We start from the raw sequence: 27,647 nt of genomic DNA on the forward strand, positions 1-27,647 counted from the left end.
GTCCTCAGCCCACGACTGGCTGCTGGGGGAATGCGAAGCCCGGCTCCTTGTCTCAGAGCGGGACAACCAGGAGGTGTGACGTACACCCCGGGGTTCCCAGGAGGATCAGGCTGAAGCTGGGACTTGGCCTGAAAGTGTCCCCTCGCACGGCCACCCCCTTCCCCTTCCTGCTCCTCTACTCCTGGTGCCCCTCCATCCAGGGGCCAGACCTTAAAGAGTCACCCGCAAGAGAATCCTGGTCCCAAAGGAGCCTTCTGGGGGACCCGTGCTGAGAGAGGTTGTGGGCATGGCCCGCTGGGGCTCTGCCCGACCCAGGGCTGAGAGATGCAACCTCCCAGCTCTGGGTCCCTGCAGGGGAAGCGTTGGCAAGCACAGGGCCAGTCCTCCAAAGGCCCAGGTGCAGGGAGCCCAGGCCAAGCAGCCTGTGGAAGAAGCCACCCCGGGAACACGACTGCAGGCCACGGCCCTTCCCACCTCCTCCTCCTCCTCCTGCTCCTCCACACCCCCCCCCGACCTCCCACCCCCACCCCCGACATGGCGCAGGGCTCAGAGACACCTCAGACACTTGCTACCCAAAGTGCAAAGGGCATCAGTTGCTCCTCCAAACCCCCCCCCCCGCCCAGCAGACCGCGTTGTCCAGCCAGCCCCCGGGCCTCCCTGGGGTGCCCAGCACAAAAGTGCAGACAACCACCGGACCCTCAATCTCAGTTTTCGGATGTTTTTGCCACTCTAAGGACCCGCAGGCCAGCTGGGCCTTCTGGCAGGACAGAGAGCCCCGGAATCCGACGTGGAGAGCTGGGTGTACGTCCCCACGAGGAGGCGGTCCCCACCTCCGCGGCTCTCCCCTTGCGGGGGGGGGGAAAGCAGCCACGGGGCCTCGGAGAAGACACCAGGCTGGGCGCCCGCCCCACAGTGGGGGCACGTCCCCCGCAGGCCACTTAGCGACGGCCGCCGGCCGGCGGACGGTTGGGTGGCGCGAGACGCTGCGGCCGCCCTGCTACCGGGTTCCTGGGAGGGCGTCCTGGAACCAGCGTCCACACCAAGCCCTTGGAAGGCCCAGGCGACGGAGGAGCCCCGTCAGGCAGGGGCCGAGGACGGTGACGGCCCGGGCGGGGAGGAGCGTGTCAGGCAGGGGCAGAGGACGGTGACAGGTGACAGGCCGGGCGGGAAGGAGTCATTCAGGCAGGGGCCGAGGAGGAGACGGGGCTGGGTAAGGGTTAGGGTTAGAGTCAGGGCACAAGTCACAATCGCAAAGACCTGGAAGCGACCCGAGTGCCCATCGACCCACCAGTGCGTAAATGAAATGTGGCGCGTGGACACCACGGAGTGCTATTCAGCTAGGAGGAGCAGCGGTGAGAGGGCACCTCTCGTGGTTCTCCTGGCCAGAGCTGGAACCCGTTCCAGTAAGCCAGGTAGCCCAAGAATGGACACACGAGCACCACGTGCTCGCGCTCACCAGCAAATGGGTACGAACCGACGGACACCCAAGTGGACACAGAGGAATCACCTTCATCGGGTGGGTGTCGGGCGGGTGGGGGGAGGGGATGGGCATACACCTCCATTAGGAATGGGGTGGGTGCGCACCGACTGGGGGATGGGCGCACTTGAGGCTCTGACCCGAGGGGGGAGGCTGGGAGAGGGCAACGTACCCGACCTTAACATTGGTACCCCCACAATACGCTGGAACAACATCAGAGGTTAATGAATAAGAACACAGGGGGGAGGGGGGCACGGGCAACACATGTCACCTTAATACTTGGACTCCCATCATCTGCTTGAAAAGAGAGAGAAAAGAAAATGCAATCATAGAGATAAGAGACACTTTTTAAACATAATGAATCCGAAGAGAAAAGTAAAAGGAGGCCTGTGGGGCAGGTCTGGGTGTGACTCCGGATCCCCCAACATCAGGTGCCACCACCAAAGATTCCTACGTGTAGCCCATAGAACCCCAAAAGCAACGGGACGAGTTCTGGTCACATACTCCCTCAAAATGACATCCTGGCCTTCTTCTGGAACTCCCTCCCCTCTCAGACTCTCAAGGTTTCCTCCAGCGTGTCGGTTCCCACAGAGCAGACCTTTGGTCTGAGACCTGACAGTCCAGAAGCCACGCATGCTGCCGCGTGACGGCGGTGTCGCGGCTTGGGACAAGAGGAGGCCCCACGGTGCGGGCTGGGGCGCCAGGCACCGCGGCGGGCGCTGAGGGTGGGGGTGACCCCCGCCCCGGGCCGCCGCCTCGCTCCCAGAGAGGGGACAGAACAAGAGGCAAAACAAAAAAAAAAAAAAAAAAAAAAAAAGAAGCCTACGGCACCCGGTATTCCCAGGCGGTCTCCCATCCAAGTACTAACCAGGCCCGACCCTGCTTAGCTTCTGAGACCAGACGAGATCGGGCGCGTTCAGGGTGGTGTGGCCCTAGACGGCGGAGGGCGCCCCTGCCCCGCTCAAGAAGCCGAGCCTCTCTGCGCTTCCCCGCCGCCTCCTCCCGCCCCAGGCCCCGCGCCGGCGCTGACCCGCACCGGGCGGGCCTGTTGAGTTCACCGGCCGGGTCCGGCGGGCTCCGAGGGACGGGGGTGACAGGCGGGGTGGGGCGGGGCGGGCAGGGAGCGGCGGGCCGGGGTGGGGGGCTGTCTCTCTATACACACACACACACACACACACTCACACTCACACTCACTCACTCACACTCACACAAGATGCGCCTCCACGGCTGGACTCGCCAAGGTGGAGACCTTCCAGCCCCCTTCCTCTCCTCGCCTGGCCCACCCCCAGCTCGTGGCCGCCCCCGCCGCCGCCGCCGCCGCCGCCGCCGCCGCCGCCGCCGCCGATTGCGCACGGGCGGGTCGCCCGCCCTTTGACCCCAGGCAGGGGCCGCCCTCCCCGACAACCCCTTTCAGCTGCGCCCCCCACCCTGTGGGTGGGCTGCCGCCTATTCCCCCGGGCCCGGGCTGGGGCACAGCGCATGGGGGAGGGGAGCGAGTGTATGGGGCGTCTCTCTGTCTCTCTAGGGATGTGTCCCATGGGTGGGGTGGCGTGGTTAGTGGGGCGCTGAAGAAATCAGTCCCCTCCATCTCCTACCTCTGGAAAACGCCCAAGCCCTTGGAGAACTGCCGGCAACGCGACCGTGGGGGCCGGGACCCTCCTCTGTGTCCTCCTGTGGCCCAGTCCAAGGGGCCTGGGCCTGGCCGGGGCTGCATTGGACCCCGACCACCCTGGCGTGTGGACTCGCTAAAAATCGGCGATTAGATATTGGATTCCAGCTTCATTGAGGTCATTTCACTAATGAGTGCACCGGAAAGAGTTTCCTAATCCATCTGTGAGGGTGGCAACTGAAAGAGAATTTTAAAGCTGACAGAATAGGCGAGGAAAGGCATAGGAGATTTCCACACCCAGTAAGGAAGCCTTTCCCGAAATGGAAGAAAGAAACGAGCAAACAGAGACACCGGTAGCCCGCCAGGATCAGAGTCTGCCCCCGAGAGAAAGTACCCTGACCAGGTTCACCCGTGGGTGGGTGGCGAGCTAGCGGCATTCAGAAGAGCGAGGCCCGCAGTCTGTGCAGAAGACACCTGCACTCGGGTGTGTGTGGCGGCACGATTCACAAGCAGCTCCAGATGTTAAGCCAAGGAGAAGCCAGGGAGTTCCCAACGCCCCAGGTGTCCTCAGCCCACGACTGGCTGCTGGGGGAATGCGAAGCCCGGCTCCTTGTCTCAGAGCGGGACAACCAGGAGGTGTGACGTACACCCCGGGGTTCCCAGGAGGATCAGGCTGAAGCTGGGACTTGGCCTGAAAGTGTCCCCTCGCACGGCCACCCCCTTCCCCTTCCTGCTCCTCTACTCCTGGTGCCCCTCCATCCAGGGGCCAGACCTTAAAGAGTCACCCGCAAGAGAATCCTGGTCCCAAAGGAGCCTTCTGGGGGACCCGTGCTGAGAGAGGTTGTGGGCATGGCCCGCTGGGGCTCTGCCCGACCCAGGGCTGAGAGATGCAACCTCCCAGCTCTGGGTCCCTGCAGGGGAAGCGTTGGCAAGCACAGGGCCAGTCCTCCAAAGGCCCAGGTGCAGGGAGCCCAGGCCAAGCAGCCTGTGGAAGAAGCCACCCCGGGAACACGACTGCAGGCCACGGCCCTTCCCACCTCCTCCTCCTCCTCCTCCTCCTGCTCCTCCACCCCCCCCCCCCCGACCTCCCACCCCCACCCCCGACATGGCGCAGGGCTCAGAGACACCTCAGACACTTGCTACCCAAAGTGCAAAGGGCATCAGTTGCTCCTCCAAACCCCCCCCCGCCCAGCAGACCGCGTTGTCCAGCCAGCCCCCGGGCCTCCCTGGGGTGCCCAGCACAAAAGTGCAGACAACCACCGGACCCTCAATCTCAGTTTTCGGATGTTTTTGCCACTCTAAGGACCCGCAGGCCAGCTGGGCCTTCTGGCAGGACAGAGAGCCCCGGAATCCGACGTGGAGAGCTGGGTGTACGTCCCCACGAGGAGGCGGTCCCCACCTCCGCGGCTCTCCCCTTGCGGGGGGGGGGAAAAGCAGCCACGGGGCCTCAGAGAAGACACCAGGCTGGGCGCCCGCCCCACAGTGGGGGCACGTCCCCCGCAGGCCACTTAGCGACGGCCGCCGGCCGGCGGACGGTTGGGTGGCGCGAGACGCTGCGGCCGCCCTGCTACCGGGTTCCTGGGAGGGCGTCCTGGAACCAGCGTCCACACCAAGCCCTTGGAAGGCCCAGGCGACGGAGGAGCCCCGTCAGGCAGGGGCCGAGGACGGTGACGGCCCGGGCGGGGAGGAGCGTGTCAGGCAGGGGCAGAGGACGGTGACAGGTGACAGGCCGGGCGGGAAGGAGTCATTCAGGCAGGGGCCGAGGAGGAGACGGGGCTGGGTAAGGGTTAGGGTTAGAGTCAGGGCACAAGTCACAATCGCAAAGACCTGGAAGCGACCCGAGTGCCCATCGACCCACCAGTGCGTAAATGAAATGTGGCGCGTGGACACCACGGAGTGCTATTCAGCTAGGAGGAGCAGCGGTGAGAGGGCACCTCTCGTGGTTCTCCTGGCCAGAGCTGGAACCCGTTCCAGTAAGCCAGGTAGCCCAAGAATGGACACACGAGCACCACGTGCTCGCGCTCACCAGCAAATGGGTACGAACCGACGGACACCCAAGTGGACACAGAGGAATCACCTTCATCGGGTGGGTGTCGGGCGGGTGGGGGGAGGGGATGGGCATACACCTCCATTAGGAATGGGGTGGGTGCGCACCGACTGGGGGATGGGCGCACTTGAGGCTCTGACCCGAGGGGGGAGGCTGGGAGAGGGCAACGTACCCGACCTTAACATTGGTACCCCCACAATACGCTGGAACAACATCAGAGGTTAATGAATAAGAACACAGGGGGGAGGGGGGCACGGGCAACACATGTCACCTTAATACTTGGACTCCCATCATCTGCTTGAAAAGAGAGAGAAAAGAAAATGCAATCATAGAGATAAGAGACACTTTTTAAACCTAATGAATCCGAAGAGAAAAGTAAAAGGAGGCCTGTGGGGCAGGTCTGGGTGTGACTCCGGATCCCCCAACATCAGGTGCCACCACCAAAGATTCCTACGTGTAGCCCATAGAACCCCAAAAGCAACGGGACGAGTTCTGGTCACATACTCCCTCAAAATGACATCCTGGCCTTCTTCTGGAACTCCCTCCCCTCTCAGACTCTCAAGGTTTCCTCCAGCGTGTCGGTTCCCACAGAGCAGACCTTTGGTCTGAGACCTGACAGTCCAGAAGCCACGCATGCTGCCGCGTGACGGCGGTGTCGCGGCTTGGGACAAGAGGAGGCCCCACGGTGCGGGCTGGGGCGCCAGGCACCGCGGCGGGCGCTGAGGGTGGGGGTGACCCCCGCCCCGGGCCGCCGCCTCGCTCCCAGAGAGGGGACAGAACAAGAGGCAAAACAAAAAAAAAAAAAAAAAAAAAAAAAGAAGCCTACGGCACCCGGTATTCCCAGGCGGTCTCCCATCCAAGTACTAACCAGGCCCGACCCTGCTTAGCTTCTGAGACCAGACGAGATCGGGCGCGTTCAGGGTGGTGTGGCCCTAGACGGCGGAGGGCGCCCCTGCCCCGCTCAAGAAGCCGAGCCTCTCTGCGCTTCCCCGCCGCCTCCTCCCGCCCCAGGCCCCGCGCCGGCGCTGACCCGCACCGGGCGGGCCTGTTGAGTTCACCGGCCGGGTCCGGCGGGCTCCGAGGGACGGGGGTGACAGGCGGGGTGGGGCGGGGCGGGCAGGGAGCGGCGGGCCGGGGTGGGGGGCTGTCTCTCTATACACACACACACACACACACACTCACACTCACACTCACTCACTCACACTCACACAAGATGCGCCTCCACGGCTGGACTCGCCAAGGTGGAGACCTTCCAGCCCCCTTCCTCTCCTCGCCTGGCCCACCCCCAGCTCGTGGCCGCCCCCGCCGCCGCCGCCGCCGCCGCCGCCGCCGATTGCGCACGCGCGGGTCGCCCGCCCTTTGACCCCAGGCAGGGGCCGCCCTCCCCGACAACCCCTTTCAGCTGCGCCCCCCACCCTGTGGGTGGGCTGCCGCCTATTCCCCCGGGCCCGGGCTGGGGCACAGCGCATGGGGGAGGGGAGCGAGTGTATGGGGCGTCTCTCTGTCTCTCTAGGGATGTGTCCCATGGGTGGGGTGGCGTGGTTAGTGGGGCGCTGAAGAAATCAGTCCCCTCCATCTCCTACCTCTGGAAAACGCCCAAGCCCTTGGAGAACTGCCGGCAACGCGACCGTGGGGGCCGGGACCCTCCTCTGTGTCCTCCTGTGGCCCAGTCCAAGGGGCCTGGGCCTGGCCGGGGCTGCATTGGACCCCGACCACCCTGGCGTGTGGACTCGCTAAAAATCGGCGATTAGATATTGGATTCCAGCTTCATTGAGGTCATTTCACTAATGAGTGCACCGGAAAGAGTTTCCTAATCCATCTGTGAGGGTGGCAACTGAAAGAGAATTTTAAAGCTGACAGAATAGGCGAGGAAAGGCATAGGAGATTTCCACACCCAGTAAGGAAGCCTTTCCCGAAATGGAAGAAAGAAACGAGCAAACAGAGACACCGGTAGCCCGCCAGGATCAGAGTCTGCCCCCGAGAGAAAGTACCCTGACCAGGTTCACCCGTGGGTGGGTGGCGAGCTAGCGGCATTCAGAAGAGCGAGGCCCGCAGTCTGTGCAGAAGACACCTGCACTCGGGTGTGTGTGGCGGCACGATTCACAAGCAGCTCCAGATGTTAAGCCAAGGAGAAGCCAGGGAGTTCCCAACGCCCCAGGTGTCCTCAGCCCACGACTGGCTGCTGGGGGAATGCGAAGCCCGGCTCCTTGTCTCAGAGCGGGACAACCAGGAGGTGTGACGTACACCCCGGGGTTCCCAGGAGGATCAGGCTGAAGCTGGGACTTGGCCTGAAAGTGTCCCCTCGCACGGCCACCCCCTTCCCCTTCCTGCTCCTCTACTCCTGGTGCCCCTCCATCCAGGGGCCAGACCTTAAAGAGTCACCCGCAAGAGAATCCTGGTCCCAAAGGAGCCTTCTGGGGGACCCGTGCTGAGAGAGGTTGTGGGCATGGCCCGCTGGGGCTCTGCCCGACCCAGGGCTGAGAGATGCAACCTCCCAGCTCTGGGTCCCTGCAGGGGAAGCGTTGGCAAGCACAGGGCCAGTCCTCCAAAGGCCCAGGTGCAGGGAGCCCAGGCCAAGCAGCCTGTGGAAGAAGCCACCCCGGGAACACGACTGCAGGCCACGGCCCTTCCCACCTCCTCCTCCTCCTCCTCCTCCTGCTCCTCCACACCCCCCCCGACCTCCCACCCCCACCCCCGACATGGCGCAGGGCTCAGAGACACCTCAGACACTTGCTACCCAAAGTGCAAAGGGCATCAGTTGCTCCTCCAAACCCCCCCCCCGCCCAGCAGACCGCGTTGTCCAGCCAGCCCCCGGGCCTCCCTGGGGTGCCCAGCACAAAAGTGCAGACAACCACCGGACCCTCAATCTCAGTTTTCGGATGTTTTTGCCACTCTAAGGACCCGCAGGCCAGCTGGGCCTTCTGGCAGGACAGAGAGCCCCGGAATCCGACGTGGAGAGCTGGGTGTACGTCCCCACGAGGAGGCGGTCCCCACCTCCGCGGCTCTCCCCTTGCGGGGGGGGGGAAAAGCAGCCACGGGGCCTCAGAGAAGACACCAGGCTGGGCGCCCGCCCCACAGTGGGGGCACGTCCCCCGCAGGCCACTTAGCGACGGCCGCCGGCCGGCGGACGGTTGGGTGGCGCGAGACGCTGCGGCCGCCCTGCTACCGGGTTCCTGGGAGGGCGTCCTGGAACCAGCGTCCACACCAAGCCCTTGGAAGGCCCAGGCGACGGAGGAGCCCCGTCAGGCAGGGGCCGAGGACGGTGACGGCCCGGGCGGGGAGGAGCGTGTCAGGCAGGGGCAGAGGACGGTGACAGGTGACAGGCCGGGCGGGAAGGAGTCATTCAGGCAGGGGCCGAGGAGGAGACGGGGCTGGGTAAGGGTTAGGGTTAGAGTCAGGGCACAAGTCACAATCGCAAAGACCTGGAAGCGACCCGAGTGCCCATCGACCCACCAGTGCGTAAATGAAATGTGGCGCGTGGACACCACGGAGTGCTATTCAGCTAGGAGGAGCAGCGGTGAGAGGGCACCTCTCGTGGTTCTCCTGGCCAGAGCTGGAACCCGTTCCAGTAAGCCAGGTAGCCCAAGAATGGACACACGAGCACCACGTGCTCGCGCTCACCAGCAAATGGGTACGAACCGACGGACACCCAAGTGGACACAGAGGAATCACCTTCATCGGGTGGGTGTCGGGCGGGTGGGGGGAGGGGATGGGCATACACCTCCATTAGGAATGGGGTGGGTGCGCACCGACTGGGGGATGGGCGCACTTGAGGCTCTGACCCGAGGGGGGAGGCTGGGAGAGGGCAACGTACCCGACCTTAACATTGGTACCCCCACAATACGCTGGAACAACATCAGAGGTTAATGAATAAGAACACAGGGGGGAGGGGGGCACGGGCAACACATGTCACCTTAATACTTGGACTCCCATCATCTGCTTGAAAAGAGAGAGAAAAGAAAATGCAATCATAGAGATAAGAGACACTTTTTAAACATAATGAATCCGAAGAGAAAAGTAAAAGGAGGCCTGTGGGGCAGGTCTGGGTGTGACTCCGGATCCCCCAACATCAGGTGCCACCACCAAAGATTCCTACGTGTAGCCCATAGAACCCCAAAAGCAACGGGACGAGTTCTGGTCACATACTCCCTCAAAATGACATCCTGGCCTTCTTCTGGAACTCCCTCCCCTCTCAGACTCTCAAGGTTTCCTCCAGCGTGTCGGTTCCCACAGAGCAGACCTTTGGTCTGAGACCTGACAGTCCAGAAGCCACGCATGCTGCCGCGTGACGGCGGTGTCGCGGCTTGGGACAAGAGGAGGCCCCACGGTGCGGGCTGGGGCGCCAGGCACCGCGGCGGGCGCTGAGGGTGGGGGTGACCCCCGCCCCGGGCCGCCGCCTCGCTCCCAGAGAGGGGACAGAACAAGAGGCAAAACAAAAAAAAAAAAAAAAAAAAAAAAAGAAGCCTACGGCACCCGGTATTCCCAGGCGGTCTCCCATCCAAGTACTAACCAGGCCCGACCCTGCTTAGCTTCTGAGACCAGACGAGATCGGGCGCGTTCAGGGTGGTGTGGCCCTAGACGGCGGAGGGCGCCCCTGCCCCGCTCAAGAAGCCGAGCCTCTCTGCGCTTCCCCGCCGCCTCCTCCCGCCCCAGGCCCCGCGCCGGCGCTGACCCGCACCGGGCGGGCCTGTTGAGTTCACCGGCCGGGTCCGGCGGGCTCCGAGGGACGGGGGTGACAGGCGGGGTGGGGCGGGGCGGGCAGGGAGCGGCGGGCCGGGGTGGGGGGCTGTCTCTCTATACACACACACACACACACACACTCACACTCACACTCACTCACTCACACTCACACAAGATGCGCCTCCACGGCTGGACTCGCCAAGGTGGAGACCTTCCAGCCCCCTTCCTCTCCTCGCCTGGCCCACCCCCAGCTCGTGGCCGCCCCCGCCGCCGCCGCCGCCGCCGCCGCCGCCGCCGCCGCCGCCGCCGCCGCCGCCGATTGCGCACGCGCGGGTCGCCCGCCCTTTGACCCCAGGCAGGGGCCGCCCTCCCCGACAACCCCTTTCAGCTGCGCCCCCCACCCTGTGGGTGGGCTGCCGCCTATTCCCCCGGGCCCGGGCTGGGGCACAGCGCATGGGGGAGGGGAGCGAGTGTATGGGGCGTCTCTCTGTCTCTCTAGGGATGTGTCCCATGGGTGGGGTGGCGTGGTTAGTGGGGCGCTGAAGAAATCAGTCCCCTCCATCTCCTACCTCTGGAAAACGCCCAAGCCCTTGGAGAACTGCCGGCAACGCGACCGTGGGGGCCGGGACCCTCCTCTGTGTCCTCCTGTGGCCCAGTCCAAGGGGCCTGGGCCTGGCCGGGGCTGCATTGGACCCCGACCACCCTGGCGTGTGGACTCGCTAAAAATCGGCGATTAGATATTGGATTCCAGCTTCATTGAGGTCATTTCACTAATGAGTGCACCGGAAAGAGTTTCCTAATCCATCTGTGAGGGTGGCAACTGAAAGAGAATTTTAAAGCTGACAGAATAGGCGAGGAAAGGCATAGGAGATTTCCACACCCAGTAAGGAAGCCTTTCCCGAAATGGAAGAAAGAAACGAGCAAACAGAGACACCGGTAGCCCGCCAGGATCAGAGTCTGCCCCCGAGAGAAAGTACCCTGACCAGGTTCACCCGTGGGTGGGTGGCGAGCTAGCGGCATTCAGAAGAGCGAGGCCCGCAGTCTGTGCAGAAGACACCTGCACTCGGGTGTGTGTGGCGGCACGATTCACAAGCAGCTCCAGATGTTAAGCCAAGGAGAAGCCAGGGAGTTCCCAACGCCCCAGGTGTCCTCAGCCCACGACTGGCTGCTGGGGGAATGCGAAGCCCGGCTCCTTGTCTCAGAGCGGGACAACCAGGAGGTGTGACGTACACCCCGGGGTTCCCAGGAGGATCAGGCTGAAGCTGGGACTTGGCCTGAAAGTGTCCCCTCGCACGGCCACCCCCTTCCCCTTCCTGCTCCTCTACTCCTGGTGCCCCTCCATCCAGGGGCCAGACCTTAAAGAGTCACCCGCAAGAGAATCCTGGTCCCAAAGGAGCCTTCTGGGGGACCCGTGCTGAGAGAGGTTGTGGGCATGGCCCGCTGGGGCTCTGCCCGACCCAGGGCTGAGAGATGCAACCTCCCAGCTCTGGGTCCCTGCAGGGGAAGCGTTGGCAAGCACAGGGCCAGTCCTCCAAAGGCCCAGGTGCAGGGAGCCCAGGCCAAGCAGCCTGTGGAAGAAGCCACCCCGGGAACACGACTGCAGGCCACGGCCCTTCCCACCTCCTCCTCCTCCTCCTCCTCCTGCTCCTCCACCCCCCCCCGACCTCCCACCCCCACCCCCGACATGGCGCAGGGCTCAGAGACACCTCAGACACTTGCTACCCAAAGTGCAAAGGGCATCAGTTGCTCCTCCAAACCCCCCCCCCGCCCAGCAGACCGCGTTGTCCAGCCAGCCCCCGGGCCTCCCTGGGGTGCCCAGCACAAAAGTGCAGACAACCACCGGACCCTCAATCTCAGTTTTCGGATGTTTTTGCCACTCTAAGGACCCGCAGGCCAGCTGGGCCTTCTGGCAGGACAGAGAGCCCCGGAATCCGACGTGGAGAGCTGGGTGTACGTCCCCACGAGGAGGCGGTCCCCACCTCCGCGGCTCTCCCCTTGCGGGGGGGGGGAAAAGCAGCCACGGGGCCTCAGAGAAGACACCAGGCTGGGCGCCCGCCCCACAGTGGGGGCACGTCCCCCGCAGGCCACTTAGCGACGGCCGCCGGCCGGCGGACGGTTGGGTGGCGCGAGACGCTGCGGCCGCCCTGCTACCGGGTTCCTGGGAGGGCGTCCTGGAACCAGCGTCCACACCAAGCCCTTGGAAGGCCCAGGCGACGGAGGAGCCCCGTCAGGCAGGGGCCGAGGACGGTGACGGCCCGGGCGGGGAGGAGCGTGTCAGGCAGGGGCAGAGGACGGTGACAGGTGACAGGCCGGGCGGGAAGGAGTCATTCAGGCAGGGGCCGAGGAGGAGACGGGGCTGGGTAAGGGTTAGGGTTAGAGTCAGGGCACAAGTCACAATCGCAAAGACCTGGAAGCGACCCGAGTGCCCATCGACCCACCAGTGCGTAAATGAAATGTGGCGCGTGGACACCACGGAGTGCTATTCAGCTAGGAGGAGCAGCGGTGAGAGGGCACCTCTCGTGGTTCTCCTGGCCAGAGCTGGAACCCGTTCCAGTAAGCCAGGTAGCCCAAGAATGGACACACGAGCACCACGTGCTCGCGCTCACCAGCAAATGGGTACGAACCGACGGACACCCAAGTGGACACAGAGGAATCACCTTCATCGGGTGGGTGTCGGGCGGGTGGGGAAAGGGGATGGGCATACACCTCCATTAGGAATGGGGTGGGTGCGCACCGACTGGGGGATGGGCGCACTTGAGGCTCTGACCCGAGGGGGGAGGCTGGGAGAGGGCAACGTACCCGACCTTAACATTGGTACCCCCACAATACGCTGGAACAACATCAGAGGTTAATGAATAAGAACACAGGGGGGAGGGGGGCACGGGCAACACATGTCACCTTAATACTTGGACTCCCATCATCTGCTTGAAAAGAGAGAGAAAAGAAAATGCAATCATAGAGATAAGAGACACTTTTTAAACATAATGAATCCGAAGAGAAAAGTAAAAGGAGGCCTGTGGGGCAGGTCTGGGTGTGACTCCGGATCCCCCAACATCAGGTGCCACCACCAAAGATTCCTACGTGTAGCCCATAGAACCCCAAAAGCAACGGGACGAGTTCTGGTCACATACTCCCTCAAAATGACATCCTGGCCTTCTTCTGGAACTCCCTCCCCTCTCAGACTCTCAAGGTTTCCTCCAGCGTGTCGGTTCCCACAGAGCAGACCTTTGGTCTGAGACCTGACAGTCCAGAAGCCACGCATGCTGCCGCGTGACGGCGGTGTCGCGGCTTGGGACAAGAGGAGGCCCCACGGTGCGGGCTGGGGCGCCAGGCACCGCGGCGGGCGCTGAGGGTGGGGGTGACCCCCGCCCCGGGCCGCCGCCTCGCTCCCAGAGAGGGGACAGAACAAGAGGCAAAACAAAAAAAAAAAAAAAAAAAAAAAAGAAGCCTACGGCACCCGGTATTCCCAGGCGGTCTCCCATCCAAGTACTAACCAGGCCCGACCCTGCTTAGCTTCTGAGACCAGACGAGATCGGGCGCGTTCAGGGTGGTGTGGCCCTAGACGGCGGAGGGCGCCCCTGCCCCGCTCAAGAAGCCGAGCCTCTCTGCGCTTCCCCGCCGCCTCCTCCCGCCCCAGGCCCCGCGCCGGCGCTGACCCGCACCGGGCGGGCCTGTTGAGTTCACCGGCCGGGTCCGGCGGGCTCCGAGGGACGGGGGTGACAGGCGGGGTGGGGCGGGGCGGGCAGGGAGCGGCGGGCCGGGGTGGGGGGCTGTCTCTCTATACACACACACACACACACACACTCACACTCACACTCACTCACTCACACTCACACAAGATGCGCCTCCACGGCTGGACTCGCCAAGGTGGAGACCTTCCAGCCCCCTTCCTCTCCTCGCCTGGCCCACCCCCAGCTCGTGGCCGCCCCCGCCGCCGCCGCCGCCGCCGCCGCCGCCGCCGCCGCCGCCGCCGCCGCCGATTGCGCACGCGCGGGTCGCCCGCCCTTTGACCCCAGGCAGGGGCCGCCCTCCCCGACAACCCCTTTCAGCTGCGCCCCCCACCCTGTGGGTGGGCTGCCGCCTATTCCCCCGGGCCCGGGCTGGGGCACAGCGCATGGGGGAGGGGAGCGAGTGTATGGGGCGTCTCTCTCTCTCTCTAGGGATGTGTCCCATGGGTGGGGTGGCGTGGTTAGTGGGGCGCTGAAGAAATCAGTCCCCTCCATCTCCTACCTCTGGAAAACGCCCAAGCCCTTGGAGAACTGCCGGCAACGCGACCGTGGGGGCCGGGACCCTCCTCTGTGTCCTCCTGTGGCCCAGTCCAAGGGGCCTGGGCCTGGCCGGGGCTGCATTGGACCCCGACCACCCTGGCGTGTGGACTCGCTAAAAATCGGCGATTAGATATTGGATTCCAGCTTCATTGAGGTCATTTCACTAATGAGTGCACCGGAAAGAGTTTCCTAATCCATCTGTGAGGGTGGCAACTGAAAGAGAATTTTAAAGCTGACAGAATAGGCGAGGAAAGGCATAGGAGATTTCCACACCCAGTAAGGAAGCCTTTCCCGAAATGGAAGAAAGAAACGAGCAAACAGAGACACCGGTAGCCCGCCAGGATCAGAGTCTGCCCCCGAGAGAAAGTACCCTGACCAGGTTCACCCGTGGGTGGGTGGCGAGCTAGCGGCATTCAGAAGAGCGAGGCCCGCAGTCTGTGCAGAAGACACCTGCACTCGGGTGTGTGTGGCGGCACGATTCACAAGCAGCTCCAGATGTTAAGCCAAGGAGAAGCCAGGGAGTTCCCAACGCCCCAGGTGTCCTCAGCCCACGACTGGCTGCTGGGGGAATGCGAAGCCCGGCTCCTTGTCTCAGAGCGGGACAACCAGGAGGTGTGACGTACACCCCGGGGTTCCCAGGAGGATCAGGCTGAAGCTGGGACTTGGCCTGAAAGTGTCCCCTCGCACGGCCACCCCCTTCCCCTTCCTGCTCCTCTACTCCTGGTGCCCCTCCATCCAGGGGCCAGACCTTAAAGAGTCACCCGCAAGAGAATCCTGGTCCCAAAGGAGCCTTCTGGGGGACCCGTGCTGAGAGAGGTTGTGGGCATGGCCCGCTGGGGCTCTGCCCGACCCAGGGCTGAGAGATGCAACCTCCCAGCTCTGGGTCCCTGCAGGGGAAGCGTTGGCAAGCACAGGGCCAGTCCTCCAAAGGCCCAGGTGCAGGGAGCCCAGGCCAAGCAGCCTGTGGAAGAAGCCACCCCGGGAACACGACTGCAGGCCACGGCCCTTCCCACCTCCTCCTCCTCCTCCTCCTCCTCCTCCTGCTCCTCCACCCCCCCCCCCGACCTCCCACCCCCACCCCCGACATGGCGCAGGGCTCAGAGACACCTCAGACACTTGCTACCCAAAGTGCAAAGGGCATCAGTTGCTCCTCCAAACCCCCCCCCCGCCCAGCAGACCGCGTTGTCCAGCCAGCCCCCGGGCCTCCCTGGGGTGCCCAGCACAAAAGTGCAGACAACCACCGGACCCTCAATCTCAGTTTTCGGATGTTTTTGCCACTCTAAGGACCCGCAGGCCAGCTGGGCCTTCTGGCAGGACAGAGAGCCCCGGAATCCGACGTGGAGAGCTGGGTGTACGTCCCCACGAGGAGGCGGTCCCCACCTCCGCGGCTCTCCCCTTGCGGGGGGGGGGAAAAGCAGCCACGGGGCCTCGGAGAAGACACCAGGCTGGGCGCCCGCCCCACAGTGGGGGCACGTCCCCCGCAGGCCACTTAGCGACGGCCGCCGGCCGGCGGACGGTTGGGTGGCGCGAGACGCTGCGGCCGCCCTGCTACCGGGTTCCTGGGAGGGCGTCCTGGAACCAGCGTCCACACCAAGCCCTTGGAAGGCCCAGGCGACGGAGGAGCCCCGTCAGGCAGGGGCCGAGGACGGTGACGGCCCGGGCGGGGAGGAGCGTGTCAGGCAGGGGCAGAGGACGGTGACAGGTGACAGGCCGGGCGGGAAGGAGTCATTCAGGCAGGGGCCGAGGAGGAGACGGGGCTGGGTAAGGGTTAGGGTTAGAGTCAGGGCACAAGTCACAATCGCAAAGACCTGGAAGCGACCCGAGTGCCCATCGACCCACCAGTGCGTAAATGAAATGTGGCGCGTGGACACCACGGAGTGCTATTCAGCTAGGAGGAGCAGCGGTGAGAGGGCACCTCTCGTGGTTCTCCTGGCCAGAGCTGGAACCCGTTCCAGTAAGCCAGGTAGCCCAAGAATGGACACACGAGCACCACGTGCTCGCGCTCACCAGCAAATGGGTACGAACCGACGGACACCCAAGTGGACACAGAGGAATCACCTTCATCGGGTGGGTGTCGGGCGGGTGGGGGGAGGGGATGGGCATACACCTCCATTAGGAATGGGGTGGGTGCGCACCGACTGGGGGATGGGCGCACTTGAGGCTCTGACCCGAGGGGGGAGGCTGGGAGAGGGCAACGTACCCGACCTTAACATTGGTACCCCCACAATACGCTGGAACAACATCAGAGGTTAATGAATAAGAACACAGGGGGGAGGGGGGCACGGGCAACACATGTCACCTTAATACTTGGACTCCCATCATCTGCTTGAAAAGAGAGAGAAAAGAAAATGCAATCATAGAGATAAGAGACACTTTTTAAACATAATGAATCCGAAGAGAAAAGTAAAAGGAGGCCTGTGGGGCAGGTCTGGGTGTGACTCCGGATCCCCCAACATCAGGTGCCACCACCAAAGATTCCTACGTGTAGCCCATAGAACCCCAAAAGCAACGGGACGAGTTCTGGTCACATACTCCCTCAAAATGACATCCTGGCCTTCTTCTGGAACTCCCTCCCCTCTCAGACTCTCAAGGTTTCCTCCAGCGTGTCGGTTCCCACAGAGCAGACCTTTGGTCTGAGACCTGACAGTCCAGAAGCCACGCATGCTGCCGCGTGACGGCGGTGTCGCGGCTTGGGACAAGAGGAGGCCCCACGGTGCGGGCTGGGGCGCCAGGCACCGCGGCGGGCGCTGAGGGTGGGGGTGACCCCCGCCCCGGGCCGCCGCCTCGCTCCCAGAGAGGGGACAGAACAAGAGGCAAAACAAAAAAAAAAAAAAAAAAAAAAAAGAAGCCTACGGCACCCGGTATTCCCAGGCGGTCTCCCATCCAAGTACTAACCAGGCCCGACCCTGCTTAGCTTCTGAGACCAGACGAGATCGGGCGCGTTCAGGGTGGTGTGGCCCTAGACGGCGGAGGGCGCCCCTGCCCCGCTCAAGAAGCCGAGCCTCTCTGCGCTTCCCCGCCGCCTCCTCCCGCCCCAGGCCCCGCGCCGGCGCTGACCCGCACCGGGCGGGCCTGTTGAGTTCACCGGCCGGGTCCGGCGGGCTCCGAGGGACGGGGGTGACAGGCGGGGTGGGGCGGGGCGGGCAGGGAGCGGCGGGCCGGGGTGGGGGGCTGTCTCTCTATACACACACACACACACACACACTCACACTCACACTCACTCACTCACACTCACACAAGATGCGCCTCCACGGCTGGACTCGCCAAGGTGGAGACCTTCCAGCCCCCTTCCTCTCCTCGCCTGGCCCACCCCCAGCTCGTGGCCGCCCCCGCCGCCGCCGCCGCCGCCGCCGCCGCCGCCGCCGCCGCCGCCGCCGCCGCCGCCGCCGCCGCCGATTGCGCACGCGCGGGTCGCCCGCCCTTTGACCCCAGGCAGGGGCCGCCCTCCCCGACAACCCCTTTCAGCTGCGCCCCCCACCCTGTGGGTGGGCTGCCGCCTATTCCCCCGGGCCCGGGCTGGGGCACAGCGCATGGGGGAGGGGAGCGAGTGTATGGGGCGTCTCTCTCTCTCTCTAGGGATGTGTCCCATGGGTGGGGTGGCGTGGTTAGTGGGGCGCTGAAGAAATCAGTCCCCTCCATCTCCTACCTCTGGAAAACGCCCAAGCCCTTGGAGAACTGCCGGCAACGCGACCGTGGGGGCCGGGACCCTCCTCTGTGTCCTCCTGTGGCCCAGTCCAAGGGGCCTGGGCCTGGCCGGGGCTGCATTGGACCCCGACCACCCTGGCGTGTGGACTCGCTAAAAATCGGCGATTAGATATTGGATTCCAGCTTCATTGAGGTCATTTCACTAATGAGTGCACCGGAAAGAGTTTCCTAATCCATCTGTGAGGGTGGCAACTGAAAGAGAATTTTAAAGCTGACAGAATAGGCGAGGAAAGGCATAGGAGATTTCCACACCCAGTAAGGAAGCCTTTCCCGAAATGGAAGAAAGAAACGAGCAAACAGAGACACCGGTAGCCCGCCAGGATCAGAGTCTGCCCCCGAGAGAAAGTACCCTGACCAGGTTCACCCGTGGGTGGGTGGCGAGCTAGCGGCATTCAGAAGAGCGAGGCCCGCAGTCTGTGCAGAAGACACCTGCACTCGGGTGTGTGTGGCGGCACGATTCACAAGCAGCTCCAGATGTTAAGCCAAGGAGAAGCCAGGGAGTTCCCAACGCCCCAGGTGTCCTCAGCCCACGACTGGCTGCTGGGGGAATGCGAAGCCCGGCTCCTTGTCTCAGAGCGGGACAACCAGGAGGTGTGACGTACACCCCGGGGTTCCCAGGAGGATCAGGCTGAAGCTGGGACTTGGCCTGAAAGTGTCCCCTCGCACGGCCACCCCCTTCCCCTTCCTGCTCCTCTACTCCTGGTGCCCCTCCATCCAGGGGCCAGACCTTAAAGAGTCACCCGCAAGAGAATCCTGGTCCCAAAGGAGACTTCTGGGGGACCCGTGCTGAGAGAGGTTGTGGGCATGGCCCGCTGGGGCTCTGCCCGACCCAGGGCTGAGAGATGCAACCTCCCAGCTCTGGGTCCCTGCAGGGGAAGCGTTGGCAAGCACAGGGCCAGTCCTCCAAAGGCCCAGGTGCAGGGAGCCCAGGCCAAGCAGCCTGTGGAAGAAGCCACCCCGGGAACACGACTGCAGGCCACGGCCCTTCCCACCTCCTCCTCCTCCTCCTCCTCCTGCTCCTCCACCCCCCCCCGACCTCCCACCCCCACCCCCGACATGGCGCAGGGCTCAGAGACACCTCAGACACTTGCTACCCAAAGTGCAAAGGGCATCAGTTGCTCCTCCAAACCCCCCCCCCGCCCAGCAGACCGCGTTGTCCAGCCAGCCCCCGGGCCTCCCTGGGGTGCCCAGCACAAAAGTGCAGACAACCACCGGACCCTCAATCTCAGTTTTCGGATGTTTTTGCCACTCTAAGGACCCGCAGGCCAGCTGGGCCTTCTGGCAGGACAGAGAGCCCCGGAATCCGACGTGGAGAGCTGGGTGTACGTCCCCACGAGGAGGCGGTCCCCACCTCCGCGGCTCTCCCCTTGCGGGGGGGGGGAAAAGCAGCCACGGGGCCTCAGAGAAGACACCAGGCTGGGCGCCCGCCCCACAGTGGGGGCACGTCCCCCGCAGGCCACTTAGCGACGGCCGCCGGCCGGCGGACGGTTGGGTGGCGCGAGACGCTGCGGCCGCCCTGCTACCGGGTTCCTGGGAGGGCGTCCTGGAACCAGCGTCCACACCAAGCCCTTGGAAGGCCCAGGCGACGGAGGAGCCCCGTCAGGCAGGGGCCGAGGACGGTGACGGCCCGGGCGGGGAGGAGCGTGTCAGGCAGGGGCAGAGGACGGTGACAGGTGACAGGCCGGGCGGGAAGGAGTCATTCAGGCAGGGGCCGAGGAGGAGACGGGGCTGGGTAAGGGTTAGGGTTAGAGTCAGGGCACAAGTCACAATCGCAAAGACCTGGAAGCGACCCGAGTGCCCATCGACCCACCAGTGCGTAAATGAAATGTGGCGCGTGGACACCACGGAGTGCTATTCAGCTAGGAGGAGCAGCGGTGAGAGGGCACCTCTCGTGGTTCTCCTGGCCAGAGCTGGAACCCGTTCCAGTAAGCCAGGTAGCCCAAGAATGGACACACGAGCACCACGTGCTCGCGCTCACCAGCAAATGGGTACGAACCGACGGACACCCAAGTGGACACAGAGGAATCACCTTCATCGGGTGGGTGTCGGGCGGGTGGGGGGAGGGGATGGGCATACACCTCCATTAGGAATGGGGTGGGTGCGCACCGACTGGGGGATGGGCGCACTTGAGGCTCTGACCCGAGGGGGGAGGCTGGGAGAGGGCAACGTACCCGACCTTAACATTGGTACCCCCACAATACGCTGGAACAACATCAGAGGTTAATGAATAAGAACACAGGGGGGAGGGGGGCACGGGCAACACATGTCACCTTAATACTTGGACTCCCATCATCTGCTTGAAAAGAGAGAGAAAAGAAAATGCAATCATAGAGATAAGAGACACTTTTTAAACATAATGAATCCGAAGAGAAAAGTAAAAGGAGGCCTGTGGGGCAGGTCTGGGTGTGACTCCGGATCCCCCAACATCAGGTGCCACCACCAAAGATTCCTACGTGTAGCCCATAGAACCCCAAAAGCAACGGGACGAGTTCTGGTCACATACTCCCTCAAAATGACATCCTGGCCTTCTTCTGGAACTCCCTCCCCTCTCAGACTCTCAAGGTTTCCTCCAGCGTGTCGGTTCCCACAGAGCAGACCTTTGGTCTGAGACCTGACAGTCCAGAAGCCACGCATGCTGCCGCGTGACGGCGGTGTCGCGGCTTGGGACAAGAGGAGGCCCCACGGTGCGGGCTGGGGCGCCAGGCACCGCGGCGGGCGCTGAGGGTGGGGGTGACCCCCGCCCCGGGCCGCCGCCTCGCTCCCAGAGAGGGGACAGAACAAGAGGCAAAACAAAAAAAAAAAAAAAAAAAAAAAAGAAGCCTACGGCACCCGGTATTCCCAGGCGGTCTCCCATCCAAGTACTAACCAGGCCCGACCCTGCTTAGCTTCTGAGACCAGACGAGATCGGGCGCGTTCAGGGTGGTGTGGCCCTAGACGGCGGAGGGCGCCCCTGCCCCGCTCAAGAAGCCGAGCCTCTCTGCGCTTCCCCGCCGCCTCCTCCCGCCCCAGGCCCCGCGCCGGCGCTGACCCGCACCGGGCGGGCCTGTTGAGTTCACCGGCCGGGTCCGGCGGGCTCCGAGGGACGGGGGTGACAGGCGGGGTGGGGCGGGGCGGGCAGGGAGCGGCGGGCCGGGGTGGGGGGCTGTCTCTCTATACACACACACACACACACACACTCACACTCACACTCACTCACTCACACTCACACAAGATGCGCCTCCACGGCTGGACTCGCCAAGGTGGAGACCTTCCAGCCCCCTTCCTCTCCTCGCCTGGCCCACCCCCAGCTCGTGGCCGCCCCCGCCGCCGCCGCCGCCGCCGCCGCCGCCGCCGCCGCCGCCGCCGCCGCCGCCGATTGCGCACGCGCGGGTCGCCCGCCCTTTGACCCCAGGCAGGGGCCGCCCTCCCCGACAACCCCTTTCAGCTGCGCCCCCCACCCTGTGGGTGGGCTGCCGCCTATTCCCCCGGGCCCGGGCTGGGGCACAGCGCATGGGGGAGGGGAGCGAGTGTATGGGGCGTCTCTCTCTCTCTCTAGGGATGTGTCCCATGGGTGGGGTGGCGTGGTTAGTGGGGCGCTGAAGAAATCAGTCCCCTCCATCTCCTACCTCTGGAAAACGCCCAAGCCCTTGGAGAACTGCCGGCAACGCGACCGTGGGGGCCGGGACCCTCCTCTGTGTCCTCCTGTGGCCCAGTCCAAGGGGCCTGGGCCTGGCCGGGGCTGCATTGGACCCCGACCACCCTGGCGTGTGGACTCGCTAAAAATCGGCGATTAGATATTGGATTCCAGCTTCATTGAGGTCATTTCACTAATGAGTGCACCGGAAAGAGTTTCCTAATCCATCTGTGAGGGTGGCAACTGAAAGAGAATTTTAAAGCTGACAGAATAGGCGAGGAAAGGCATAGGAGATTTCCACACCCAGTAAGGAAGCCTTTCCCGAAATGGAAGAAAGAAACGAGCAAACAGAGACACCGGTAGCCCGCCAGGATCAGAGTCTGCCCCCGAGAGAAAGTACCCTGACCAGGTTCACCCGTGGGTGGGTGGCGAGCTAGCGGCATTCAGAAGAGCGAGGCCCGCAGTCTGTGCAGAAGACACCTGCACTCGGGTGTGTGTGGCGGCACGATTCACAAGCAGCTCCAGATGTTAAGCCAAGGAGAAGCCAGGGAGTTCCCAACGCCCCAGGTGTCCTCAGCCCACGACTGGCTGCTGGGGGAATGCGAAGCCCGGCTCCTTGTCTCAGAGCGGGACAACCAGGAGGTGTGACGTACACCCCGGGGTTCCCAGGAGGATCAGGCTGAAGCTGGGACTTGGCCTGAAAGTGTCCCCTCGCACGGCCACCCCCTTCCCCTTCCTGCTCCTCTACTCCTGGTGCCCCTCCATCCAGGGGCCAGACCTTAAAGAGTCACCCGCAAGAGAATCCTGGTCCCAAAGGAGCCTTCTGGGGGACCCGTGCTGAGAGAGGTTGTGGGCATGGCCCGCTGGGGCTCTGCCCGACCCAGGGCTGAGAGATGCAACCTCCCAGCTCTGGGTCCCTGCAGGGGAAGCGTTGGCAAGCACAGGGCCAGTCCTCCAAAGGCCCAGGTGCAGGGAGCCCAGGCCAAGCAGCCTGTGGAAGAAGCCACCCCGGGAACACGACTGCAGGCCACGGCCCTTCCCACCTCCTCCTCCTCCTCCTCCTCCTCCTCCTGCTCCTCCACCCCCCCCCCGACCTCCCACCCCCACCCCCGACATGGCGCAGGGCTCAGAGACACCTCAGACACTTGCTACCCAAAGTGCAAAGGGCATCAGTTGCTCCTCCAAACCCCCCCCCCGCCCAGCAGACCGCGTTGTCCAGCCAGCCCCCGGGCCTCCCTGGGGTGCCCAGCACAAAAGTGCAGACAACCACCGGACCCTCAATCTCAGTTTTCGGATGTTTTTGCCACTCTAAGGACCCGCAGGCCAGCTGGGCCTTCTGGCAGGACAGAGAGCCCCGGAATCCGACGTGGAGAGCTGGGTGTACGTCCCCACGAGGAGGCGGTCCCCACCTCCGCGGCTCTCCCCTTGCGGGGGGGGGGAAAAGCAGCCACGGGGCCTCGGAGAAGACACCAGGCTGGGCGCCCGCCCCACAGTGGGGGCACGTCCCCCGCAGGCCACTTAGCGACGGCCGCCGGCCGGCGGACGGTTGGGTGGCGCGAGACGCTGCGGCCGCCCTGCTACCGGGTTCCTGGGAGGGCGTCCTGGAACCAGCGTCCACACCAAGCCCTTGGAAGGCCCAGGCGACGGAGGAGCCCCGTCAGGCAGGGGCCGAGGACGGTGACGGCCCGGGCGGGGAGGAGCGTGTCAGGCAGGGGCAGAGGACGGTGACAGGTGACAGGCCGGGCGGGAAGGAGTCATTCAGGCAGGGGCCGAGGAGGAGACGGGGCTGGGTAAGGGTTAGGGTTAGAGTCAGGGCACAAGTCACAATCGCAAAGACCTGGAAGCGACCCGAGTGCCCATCGACCCACCAGTGCGTAAATGAAATGTGGCGCGTGGACACCACGGAGTGCTATTCAGCTAGGAGGAGCAGCGGTGAGAGGGCACCTCTCGTGGTTCTCCTGGCCAGAGCTGGAACCCGTTCCAGTAAGCCAGGTAGCCCAAGAATGGACACACGAGCACCACGTGCTCGCGCTCACCAGCAAATGGGTACGAACCGACGGACACCCAAGTGGACACAGAGGAATCACCTTCATCGGGTGGGTGTCGGGCGGGTGGGGGGAGGGGATGGGCATACACCTCCATTAGGAATGGGGTGGGTGCGCACCGACTGGGGGATGGGCGCACTTGAGGCTCTGACCCGAGGGGGGAGGCTGGGAGAGGGCAACGTACCCGACCTTAACATTGGTACCCCCACAATACGCTGGAACAACATCAGAGGTTAATGAATAAGAACACAGGGGGGAGGGGGGCACGGGCAACACATGTCACCTTAATACTTGGACTCCCATCATCTGCTTGAAAAGAGAGAGAAAAGAAAATGCAATCATAGAGATAAGAGACACTTTTTAAACATAATGAATCCGAAGAGAAAAGTAAAAGGAGGCCTGTGGGGCAGGTCTGGGTGTGACTCCGGATCCCCCAACATCAGGTGCCACCACCAAAGATTCCTACGTGTAGCCCATAGAACCCCAAAAGCAACGGGACGAGTTCTGGTCACATACTCCCTCAAAATGACATCCTGGCCTTCTTCTGGAACTCCCTCCCCTCTCAGACTCTCAAGGTTTCCTCCAGCGTGTCGGTTCCCACAGAGCAGACCTTTGGTCTGAGACCTGACAGTCCAGAAGCCACGCATGCTGCCGCGTGACGGCGGTGTCGCGGCTTGGGACAAGAGGAGGCCCCACGGTGCGGGCTGGGGCGCCAGGCACCGCGGCGGGCGCTGAGGGTGGGGGTGACCCCCGCCCCGGGCCGCCGCCTCGCTCCCAGAGAGGGGACAGAACAAGAGGCAAAACAAAAAAAAAAAAAAAAAAAAAAAAGAAGCCTACGGCACCCGGTATTCCCAGGCGGTCTCCCATCCAAGTACTAACCAGGCCCGACCCTGCTTAGCTTCTGAGACCAGACGAGATCGGGCGCGTTCAGGGTGGTGTGGCCCTAGACGGCGGAGGGCGCCCCTGCCCCGCTCAAGAAGCCGAGCCTCTCTGCGCTTCCCCGCCGCCTCCTCCCGCCCCAGGCCCCGCGCCGGCGCTGACCCGCACCGGGCGGGCCTGTTGAGTTCACCGGCCGGGTCCGGCGGGCTCCGAGGGACGGGGGTGACAGGCGGGGTGGGGCGGGGCGGGCAGGGAGCGGCGGGCCGGGGTGGGGGGCTGTCTCTCTATACACACACACACACACACACACTCACACTCACACTCACTCACTCACACTCACACAAGATGCGCCTCCACGGCTGGACTCGCCAAGGTGGAGACCTTCCAGCCCCCTTCCTCTCCTCGCCTGGCCCACCCCCAGCTCGTGGCCGCCCCCGCCGCCGCCGCCGCCGCCGCCGCCGCCGCCGCCGCCGCCGCCGCCGCCGCCGCCGCCGCCGATTGCGCACGCGCGGGTCGCCCGCCCTTTGACCCCAGGCAGGGGCCGCCCTCCCCGACAACCCCTTTCAGCTGCGCCCCCCACCCTGTGGGTGGGCTGCCGCCTATTCCCCCGGGCCCGGGCTGGGGCACAGCGCATGGGGGAGGGGAGCGAGTGTATGGGGCGTCTCTCTCTCTCTCTAGGGATGTGTCCCATGGGTGGGGTGGCGTGGTTAGTGGGGCGCTGAAGAAATCAGTCCCCTCCATCTCCTACCTCTGGAAAACGCCCAAGCCCTTGGAGAACTGCCGGCAACGCGACCGTGGGGGCCGGGACCCTCCTCTGTGTCCTCCTGTGGCCCAGTCCAAGGGGCCTGGGCCTGGCCGGGGCTGCATTGGACCCCGACCACCCTGGCGTGTGGACTCGCTAAAAATCGGCGATTAGATATTGGATTCCAGCTTCATTGAGGTCATTTCACTAATGAGTGCACCGGAAAGAGTTTCCTAATCCATCTGTGAGGGTGGCAACTGAAAGAGAATTTTAAAGCTGACAGAATAGGCGAGGAAAGGCATAGGAGATTTCCACACCCAGTAAGGAAGCCTTTCCCGAAATGGAAGAAAGAAACGAGCAAACAGAGACACCGGTAGCCCGCCAGGATCAGAGTCTGCCCCCGAGAGAAAGTACCCTGACCAGGTTCACCCGTGGGTGGGTGGCGAGCTAGCGGCATTCAGAAGAGCGAGGCCCGCAGTCTGTGCAGAAGACACCTGCACTCGGGTGTGTGTGGCGGCACGATTCACAAGCAGCTCCAGATGTTAAGCCAAGGAGAAGCCAGGGAGTTCCCAACGCCCCAGGTGTCCTCAGCCCACGACTGGCTGCTGGGGGAATGCGAAGCCCGGCTCCTTGTCTCAGAGCGGGACAACCAGGAGGTGTGACGTACACCCCGGGGTTCCCAGGAGGATCAGGCTGAAGCTGGGACTTGGCCTGAAAGTGTCCCCTCGCACGGCCACCCCCTTCCCCTTCCTGCTCCTCTACTCCTGGTGCCCCTCCATCCAGGGGCCAGACCTTAAAGAGTCACCCGCAAGAGAATCCTGGTCCCAAAGGAGACTTCTGGGGGACCCGTGCTGAGAGAGGTTGTGGGCATGGCCCGCTGGGGCTCTGCCCGACCCAGGGCTGAGAGATGCAACCTCCCAGCTCTGGGTCCCTGCAGGGGAAGCGTTGGCAAGCACAGGGCCAGTCCTCCAAAGGCCCAGGTGCAGGGAGCCCAGGCCAAGCAGCCTGTGGAAGAAGCCACCCCGGGAACACGACTGCAGGCCACGGCCCTTCCCACCTCCTCCTCCTCCTCCTGCTCCTCCACACCCCCCCCCGACCTCCCACCCCCACCCCCGACATGGCGCAGGGCTCAGAGACACCTCAGACACTTGCTACCCAAAGTGCAAAGGGCATCAGTTGCTCCTCCAAACCCCCCCCCCGCCCAGCAGACCGCGTTGTCCAGCCAGCCCCCGGGCCTCCCTGGGGTGCCCAGCACAAAAGTGCAGACAACCACCGGACCCTCAATCTCAGTTTTCGGATGTTTTTGCCACTCTAAGGACCCGCAGGCCAGCTGGGCCTTCTGGCAGGACAGAGAGCCCCGGAATCCGACGTGGAGAGCTGGGTGTACGTCCCCACGAGGAGGCGGTCCCCACCTCCGCGGCTCTCCCCTTGCGGGGGGGGGGAAAGCAGCCACGGGGCCTCGGAGAAGACACCAGGCTGGGCGCCCGCCCCACAGTGGGGGCACGTCCCCCGCAGGCCACTTAGCGACGGCCGCCGGCCGGCGGACGGTTGGGTGGCGCGAGACGCTGCGGCCGCCCTGCTACCGGGTTCCTGGGAGGGCGTCCTGGAACCAGCGTCCACACCAAGCCCTTGGAAGGCCCAGGCGACGGAGGAGCCCCGTCAGGCAGGGGCCGAGGACGGTGACGGCCCGGGCGGGGAGGAGCGTGTCAGGCAGGGGCAGAGGACGGTGACAGGTGACAGGCCGGGCGGGAAGGAGTCATTCAGGCAGGGGCCGAGGAGGAGACGGGGCTGGGTAAGGGTTAGGGTTAGAGTCAGGGCACAAGTCACAATCGCAAAGACCTGGAAGCGACCCGAGTGCCCATCGACCCACCAGTGCGTAAATGAAATGTGGCGCGTGGACACCACGGAGTGCTATTCAGCTAGGAGGAGCAGCGGTGAGAGGGCACCTCTCGTGGTTCTCCTGGCCAGAGCTGGAACCCGTTCCAGTAAGCCAGGTAGCCCAAGAATGGACACACGAGCACCACGTGCTCGCGCTCACCAGCAAATGGGTACGAACCGACGGACACCCAAGTGGACACAGAGGAATCACCTTCATCGGGTGGGTGTCGGGCGGGTGGGGGGAGGGGATGGGCATACACCTCCATTAGGAATGGGGTGGGTGCGCACCGACTGGGGGATGGGCGCACTTGAGGCTCTGACCCGAGGGGGGAGGCTGGGAGAGGGCAACGTACCCGACCTTAACATTGGTACCCCCACAATACGCTGGAACAACATCAGAGGTTAATGAATAAGAACACAGGGGGGAGGGGGGCACGGGCAACACATGTCACCTTAATACTTGGACTCCCATCATCTGCTTGAAAAGAGAGAGAAAAGAAAATGCAATCATAGAGATAAGAGACACTTTTTAAACATAATGAATCCGAAGAGAAAAGTAAAAGGAGGCCTGTGGGGCAGGTCTGGGTGTGACTCCGGATCCCCCAACATCAGGTGCCACCACCAAAGATTCCTACGTGTAGCCCATAGAACCCCAAAAGCAACGGGACGAGTTCTGGTCACATACTCCCTCAAAATGACATCCT

The 27,647-nt window shown here is 63.8% G+C and overlaps 7 non-coding genes across 7 annotated transcripts; all 7 read right to left on the reverse strand.

The window, feature by feature from the left end:
• Positions 1–2,296: 2,296 nt before the first annotated feature.
• Positions 2,297–2,415, reverse strand: LOC142866262 (5S ribosomal RNA). Its single transcript, XR_012916303.1, has one exon. It is a non-coding gene; the product is annotated as a 5S ribosomal RNA (ribosomal RNA).
• Positions 2,416–5,952: 3,537 nt separating this feature from the next.
• LOC142866273 (5S ribosomal RNA) lies at positions 5,953–6,071 on the reverse strand. The gene has a single exon (XR_012916314.1). It is a non-coding gene; the product is annotated as a 5S ribosomal RNA (ribosomal RNA).
• Positions 6,072–9,594: 3,523 nt separating this feature from the next.
• LOC142866284 (5S ribosomal RNA) lies at positions 9,595–9,713 on the reverse strand. The gene has a single exon (XR_012916325.1). It is a non-coding gene; the product is annotated as a 5S ribosomal RNA (ribosomal RNA).
• Positions 9,714–13,258: 3,545 nt separating this feature from the next.
• LOC142866296 (5S ribosomal RNA) lies at positions 13,259–13,377 on the reverse strand. Its single transcript, XR_012916329.1, has one exon. It is a non-coding gene; the product is annotated as a 5S ribosomal RNA (ribosomal RNA).
• Positions 13,378–16,927: 3,550 nt separating this feature from the next.
• On the reverse strand, positions 16,928–17,046 carry LOC142866307 (5S ribosomal RNA). Its single transcript, XR_012916330.1, has one exon. It is a non-coding gene; the product is annotated as a 5S ribosomal RNA (ribosomal RNA).
• Positions 17,047–20,603: 3,557 nt separating this feature from the next.
• On the reverse strand, positions 20,604–20,722 carry LOC142866318 (5S ribosomal RNA). Its single transcript, XR_012916331.1, has one exon. It is a non-coding gene; the product is annotated as a 5S ribosomal RNA (ribosomal RNA).
• Positions 20,723–24,274: 3,552 nt separating this feature from the next.
• On the reverse strand, positions 24,275–24,393 carry LOC142866325 (5S ribosomal RNA). The gene has a single exon (XR_012916332.1). It is a non-coding gene; the product is annotated as a 5S ribosomal RNA (ribosomal RNA).
• Between the last annotated feature and the right edge of the window lie 3,254 nt (positions 24,394–27,647).

This window comes from Microcebus murinus, unplaced genomic scaffold, assembly GCF_040939455.1.
Source record: "Microcebus murinus isolate Inina unplaced genomic scaffold, M.murinus_Inina_mat1.0 scaf002_hap2_Mmur4.0, whole genome shotgun sequence".
NCBI classification, from domain to species: domain Eukaryota; kingdom Metazoa; phylum Chordata; class Mammalia; order Primates; family Cheirogaleidae; genus Microcebus; species Microcebus murinus.